The sequence below is a fragment of the Chrysochloris asiatica genome, unplaced genomic scaffold (assembly GCF_000296735.1).
Source record: "Chrysochloris asiatica unplaced genomic scaffold, ChrAsi1.0 scaffold00051, whole genome shotgun sequence".
In the NCBI taxonomy this organism is placed as follows: domain Eukaryota; kingdom Metazoa; phylum Chordata; class Mammalia; order Afrosoricida; family Chrysochloridae; genus Chrysochloris; species Chrysochloris asiatica.
The window spans coordinates 15,370,377-15,377,545 of record NW_006408569.1 but is presented as its reverse complement, the minus strand read 5'-3'; the positions used below and the strand labels follow the sequence as shown (position 1 = coordinate 15,377,545).

At 39.3% G+C, this 7,169-nt stretch overlaps 1 pseudogene; it reads right to left on the bottom strand.

The window, feature by feature from the left end:
- Window positions 1–4,001: 4,001 nt before the first annotated feature.
- LOC102824966 lies at window positions 4,002–6,941 on the bottom strand (annotated as a pseudogene).
- Window positions 6,942–7,169: the final 228 nt, after the last annotated feature.

Sequence of the window (7,169 nt, the reverse complement as noted above, 5' to 3'; positions counted from 1 at the left end):
AGTAATATTTTGTTTTTAATGCTTTCCATTTATTTATCAAAAGATATAACATACTTATGTCTTGATTAATTTTGTATCAATAAAACCATAATAATAGCTCAATCCAAAAAATGTAATATATAAAATATGTTTACAGGATTTAAAAAAATTTTTATTTTACATTCATATTTTGCTACAAAGGAATATGATAGGGTGATCAATAAAAGACTTTTAAGCATGTAATAAATTAGTACAATGGGCTAATGGAACAGATAGACATCAGTCTCCATGACTCTGAGACCAGAAGTCAATGGTGACCAGCTACCACTACTAACTACTCTGAAGGGGTTCGCGTTAGAAGGTACCTGATAGAGTGGTAGAAAATGAGGAACACAATTCAATATCATCTAAAAAAAAACAAACACCAAGCTTACTAGTCAGAAGAAGACTGGAAGAACCTGAGACTATGACCCTTAACCACCCTTCAGATCTGGAAAGGAACTCACCCTCATGGCTCAATTTTCAGCCAAGCAATAGATAGGTATTTAGGGGGGAAACAACAACACTAGTAAGGTATGCTTGCCATAGACTAGTCAATCATTCAAAATCAAAAGGGCAACACTTACCCAAGGACAAAGTTGAGAAGTGATAGGAAGGTAGATGGAATGGAAATAAGAGAGCCACAGGAAGGAAGTGGGATAACTGTTGTTGAATGGAGGGGATTTGCAATCAAGATGAAACAAAGTGTATGATTTGTTGAATGTAAAACTGATAATCTTGTCTGTAAACCTTCACTCAATTTACAATAAAAAGTTTAAATTTTTATTTAAAAAAAAGCGAAAAAACCTTTCAATCATAAAATAAGGAGCCCTGGTAATATAGTGGGTTATGTGTTGGGCTGCTAACTGCAAGGTCAGCAGTTCGAATCCACTAGCCACCCTGTGGGAGAAAGATGAGCCTTTTTTTTTTTTCCAGCTTCCATAAAGATTTACAGCCTCGGAAACCCTACGCAGGATTGCTATGAGCCAGAATGGATTCGATGGCACACAGAAGTAACAGCAGCAAGCATAATGTATATCACATTCAAATAAAATTCTATGGGGGAAGTAGAATATAAAAATTAATTAAAGAAGAAAAAGATGTTAAATTTCTGACTGTTAAAGAAGAGTTTATTCCTTTAGTTTTTAAAAGGATGATTGCTTTTGTTGGGTGACATTGGATTAATTCTAACTTATAGTGACCCAATGTGACAATAGGACTGCTCCATAGAGTTTTCTTGGCTATACTCTTTACAGAAGAAGATTGGTAGTCTTTCTCTCTCAGAGCTGTTGGATGGGTTTGAACCAACAACCTTCTAGTTATAGCCAAGCATATAACCACCAGGTGTGTATCAAATCGCTCTGGTATTTAGATTCCATTTAAAATAATGATGGACACAGCAACCCAAAATCCACAATGGTATGACAAAGTAGAGATGAAGAGGGATAGCTCTGGCTATTAAGAGATAATATAAGGAGGAATCTTTGTGTGATGAGATAGTTCTATAACTTGATTGTGGTGGTAGTTACATGAATCAACATATAAAATTGATACAATTGCCTAGAACTAGATAAACAATTATAAAATTAAATAGAACTACATACACACACAAATGAGTGCATACCAAATCTAATCTCAATGTCAAGAAAACAAAAATCCTCACCACTGGACCAATAAACAACATTCTTATCAATGGAGAAAAGATTGAAGTTGTCAAGGACTTCATTCTTCTTGGATCAACTATCAACACTCGCGGAAGCAGCAGTCAAGAGATCAGACGACGTATTGCACTGGGCAAGTCTGCTGCACTGGAACTTTTTAAAGTATTGAAGAGCAGAGATGTCAGCTTGAGGACTAAGGTGTGCCTGACTCAGGCCATGGTGTTTTCAATAGCCTCATATGGATGCAAAAGCTGGACAGTGAATAAGGAAGATCGTAGAAGAATTGATGCCTTTGAGTTGTGGTGTTGGAGGAGAATACTGAAAGTGCCATGGACTGCCAAAAGAACCAATAGATCTGTTTTGGAAGAAGTGCAGCCAGAGTGTTCCTTGGAGGCCAGGATGGCTAAGCTTTGTCTCTCATACTTTGGACATATTGTCTGGAGGAAACAGTTGCTGGAGAAGGATGTCATGCTGGGTAAGGTAGAGGGTCAGAGAAAAAGAGGAAGACCCCTAACGAGATGGATTAGCCAGGTGGCATCATTGATGGACTCAAGTGTGGCAGCGGTAGTGAGGTTGGCCCGGGATCGGACATTGTTTCGTTCTGCTGTGCATGGGGTCGCTATGAGTCGGTTCTGACTCGATGGCACCTGACAACAACAACCAAATCTAAAAACCCTCTGTAGATTCATGTTCTGGTTTTGATATTGTCCCATAGTAATGCAAGACATTGCCACCTGAGTGAAGTATACACGGGGCTCCTATGTAAAAAAATTAAAACTTCCTATAAATTTATAGCTATTTCAAAATAAAAAGTTAACTCCACCTGTTATTAATTGAATCGTGCCCCCTAAAAATGGGTGTCAACATGGCTGGGCCATGATTCTCAGTGGTGTGGCAGTTATGTAATGATGTAATCACCCCCATGATAGGATATGATCACCTCTGGTCTGATGAAATTATCCTATGTGTGCAAATACTCGCTTCTATGATGCTACCCTAGGAAACCTTATACAGGGTCACTGTGACTCAGAATTGACTAAACAGCACTTAATAATAACAACAATGACATTAATGAGACAGGAGCAATCTACAGGATTAGGTTGTATTTTAACTCAATCTCTTCAGATATAAAAAAGATTAAACAAGCAAGCATAGTTCAGAGGGACCTACTACCACCAAGAAAGAAGAGCCAGGAGTGATGTGGACCCTTTGGAACTGAGGTCCCTGCACTGTGAAGCTTCTAGGTCCAGAGGAAGATTGATACCAACATGCATGGGGATCTCCAACAAATGCTGGGCCTATAGATGCTGAAAGGAAACATGGATCTTTCTCTAGAGCCAGCACTCTGGATTTGGACATCTAGCCTCCTAAACTGTGGGAGAATCCATTTCTGTTTGTTAAAGGCAATAATAATGATTCCAATAAATAAAATAATGATTGATTTTTTTCATTATGCCAACATTTACACAAGATTGGAAATTGCATCCTTTGTAATTATTTTAACTTAAGTTGAAAACATTTGTATGTCAAATTTAAAATGTGCAAGAGGATTCAGTTTTTCAAAATTCTTTTAGGGATGTTGTTGTTGTTGTTGTCGAGTCAATTCCAGCTCATAGAGACCTTGCATAGGGTTTCCAGGGAGTGACTGGTGAGTTTGAACTGCTGACCTTTCAGTTCAAACTGACCTTGCAGTCCAGCACATTAAACCGTAGCACCACACCAGGACTCCAGGGATAGGAGAGCAGAAACGTGGAAATCAGTGGTGAAGTAGGTTAAGCATTAGATTACTAATACAACCTTGGCAGTTCAAACCCACCAGTTGCTCTTCAGGAGAAAGATGAGGCTGTCTGTTTCTGTAAAAATTTATAGTCTCAGAAACCCTAACGAGCAATTTTATTCTGTCCTAAGGGTTTCTAAAGGAGCTTTGGTAGCATAGTGTTTTTGGACTGCTAACCTCAAGTTCAGTAGTTCGAAACTACCAGATGTTCCACCATAGAAAGATGAGGCTTTCTGTTCCCGTAAAGATTTACAGCCTGGAAACTCTGTACAGGGTCGCTATGAGTCGGAACTGGTTCCATGGCACCAAACCAACAAGCAATAGTTATTGTATCTTGTCAAGAACTAATAGTTATTACAAAGAATTCACCTCCCCACCTCCACCATCAACATGCAATTGTTGTTTGTAAGTGTCTTTGAGTCTGTTCTGACTCATAGCTACCCTGTATAGGGTTCCCAAGGCTTTAAATTTCTGCAGGAGCAGAACACCTCATCTTTCTCCGCCAACAACAACAACAATAGTAGACATTAAATGAAGAACCATTATCACAAGCACATCTCTTTACAAAACAGATACAATAAAGCTCCTTCTGCTGTTATTCTTGAAGCTGACTTTAGATTCAGACATTTATCAAGTAAGTCATATGCTTCATTGGAAACCTCATCCCAGCCTTCTAAATTGGTAGTTGTTGTTGTTAAGTGCTGTGGAATCACTTCCGACTCATAGTGATACTGTATAGGATTTCCAAGGAGCAACTGGTGGGTTCAAACTGCCAACCTTGTGGTTAGTAATCCATTGTTTATCCAATAGTCCCACAGCTATTACTGTCCCCTATGTGCAATGAATTCCCTGAGTGCTGTGTTTGAGGTGTGTGTATGTGATGAGCAGCTCTATGGTCAATTTTCTCAGAAAATGTTAGGTCATGGGAAGCAGGCCCTTGTGTATCACTTGTTAATTTGGGAACTTTAAAATCTATACCCCGGAGCCTCTCACAGAATTTTCTCAAGTCTTGTGCTGGGACTTCTTTGCTATATAATATTGATTTGTCAAAAGTCTTAGCAGTCCGGATAGTTTCCCTGGATCCACGAATTGTTATAATATGAGCCAAAGAAATTAAGTCATCGCTTGCTATAGAAAATAGATATCATCCACTAAGCAAAGAAAGGAATATGACACCTTGGACCACATGACAATTGCTGTAGTTTAATTGGGGCACTTTGTCAAGACCTCTGGAGCTCTGAATCCGTGTACCTGTCCTCAGGGCAACTTGTTACTGCCTTAAAAGACATAAACTGCAAACTTTATCTGTTGTATTAGCAGGGCAAGAAGTGGTGTTTTTCTTCATCACACTACTGTTCACAACTTTTGTAGACATGCCCTTCCTTTTTGCTACTAATTTTCTAGAGAGTATACCCACAGTTTTCGAATGCCTCACAAGTTTCAGTGCAGGGCTCGCATGTGAAACAGAGCTGTGTATATTGAAATTTCTTTCTCCAAAAACAGACTGTTGGACACAAAGGCCTTTCCATCTTTTCCTTGTTTAATCTGAATTTGTGCATTTGTTTTGGGCCTTTTAACAGATGTTTTTTGTGGTAAGCTGCTGATCCAATTCTTTAGGTACCAGGAAACTCAATGAAATCTTGTTTCCTGTGATTTGTTGTTGTTGTTGTTAAGTGCCGTCGAGTCGGTTCTGACTCATGGTGACCCCATACAGGGTTTCCAAGGAGCAGCTGGTGAGTTTGAACCACTAACCTTGTGATTCAAATGACCTTACAGTCAATTGCTTTATCCCACAGTGCCACACCAGGACTCCTGTGATTATGTAGGACTTATTTTGGGAAAATTAGGAAAGGTGTATATCAGGGTTGTATTCTTTCACCATACTTATTCCATCTGTATGCTGAGCATATAATCCGAGAAGCTGGATTATATGAAGAAAAATGTGGCATCCGGATTGGAGGAAAACTTATTAACAACCTGCAATATGTAGATGATACAACCTTGCTTGCTGAAAGCAAAGAGGACTTAAAATCCTTACTGATGAAGATCAAAATCACCACCTTTGGTATGGGTTGCATCTCAATGTAAAGAAAACAAAAACCCTCACCACTGGACCAATAAACAACATTTATATAAATAGGGAAAAGATTGAAACTGTCAAGGACTTCATTTTGCTCAGTTCAACCATCAACACTCATGGAAGCAGCAGTCAAAAAAATCAAACGATGTATTGCATTAGGCAAATCTGCACAAGTCCTCTTTAAAGTGTTGAAGAGCAAGGATGTCAGTTTGGGGACTAAGGTGCACCTAATCCAAGTCATGGTACTTTCAATAACCTCATGTGCAGTGAATAAGGAAGACCATAGATGAAGTGATCCATTTGAGTATGGTGTTGGAGGAAAATGTCGAAACTATCATGGACTGCCAAAAGAACAAGCAAATCTGTGTTGGTAGAAGTACAGCCAGATAGATGTTCCTTGGAAGCCAGAGCGGCCAGACTTTGCCTCTCAAACTTAGGACATATTGTCAGAAGGGAGCAGTCACTGGAGAAGGATATCATGTTTGGTAAAGTGGAGGGTCCAAGAAGAAGAGGAAGACCCCCAACAAGATGGATTGGCACGGTGGTGGCAGCTCAGGTTTAGCAATGATTGTGAGGTTGGTGTGGGACTGGGCAGTGTTTTGTTTTCTTGTGCGTAAGGTAGCTAGGAGTTTGGGCCAACTCAGTGGCACCTAACAACAGCAACAACAATTTTGTGAAGAGCTTTCCTGCTGAGCTTCAGACTGGATAAATCTGAGCAGCTCTATTTTCTTATCATGAGTTCCTTGGGCCAAACCAAAGTCTACCAAGGCGTACTTTTTAAGGCTTCTATTATATAAAAAATTGCTGTGAACAATAGCAAACTGATGAATGTGTTTCGCAGATATGAATAGATTAAACATATATTCCTATACTTCTTGAAAAGAAAGTTAACTCAAAATGTCCAAGAAGGACTCATGCTCAAGATATAGCATGATTATTTTTCCTAAAGCAATGTTTTATTCCCATGATATTGTCTTGCCGCCACTTCTCGCCCCCACCCCCCAACCCCCCACAGCCATTGTGAAAGCACTGAAGTTCAGCAGCAATTTTTATGTGATGACTTGTTGGAATTAAGTGTTTTAGAGCAATTTTCTCTTCAGGTCCTACTTGTAACTGCACTGTAGCCAAATAAACAGACCTGAAAATGCCTTCTCCAATTTTGTCTTCAATCTTAAACACATTACCAAGCTGTGGTACAGCTTCATAAAGCTTCTCAATATCTTTTCTAACACCTGGAGGTTTAAAATTCTGGTCATATTTTTTAATGACCCATCAGCCTGAAACTAGTCATACGGGGGGGGGGGAGAAAAAGCCTTTGCTTCTCTATCTGAACCCCCAAAGGCATATCCATCACAAAACAAAGATGTAAAGCGCCAGTTTAGGGGTCATGTCCACAGGTGGAGCAAAGCAGAGTTTAAAGGAGTAAGATTTCTGTGACTCCCTAGATGCCTGGGTCACCAGCTCAATCACTTTTTTTTTTTTTGTAGTTGCTAAAGTGATTGTATGAATATGGACAGATATATTTATAATCAAAATTTGCCAGTATAGTTTTTTTTTTTTCCCCACTCAGGCATATATAATAATCTACATCTCCAAAGGGCACATTCTGCAAGTCTGCTCCTGGCCACCAGTT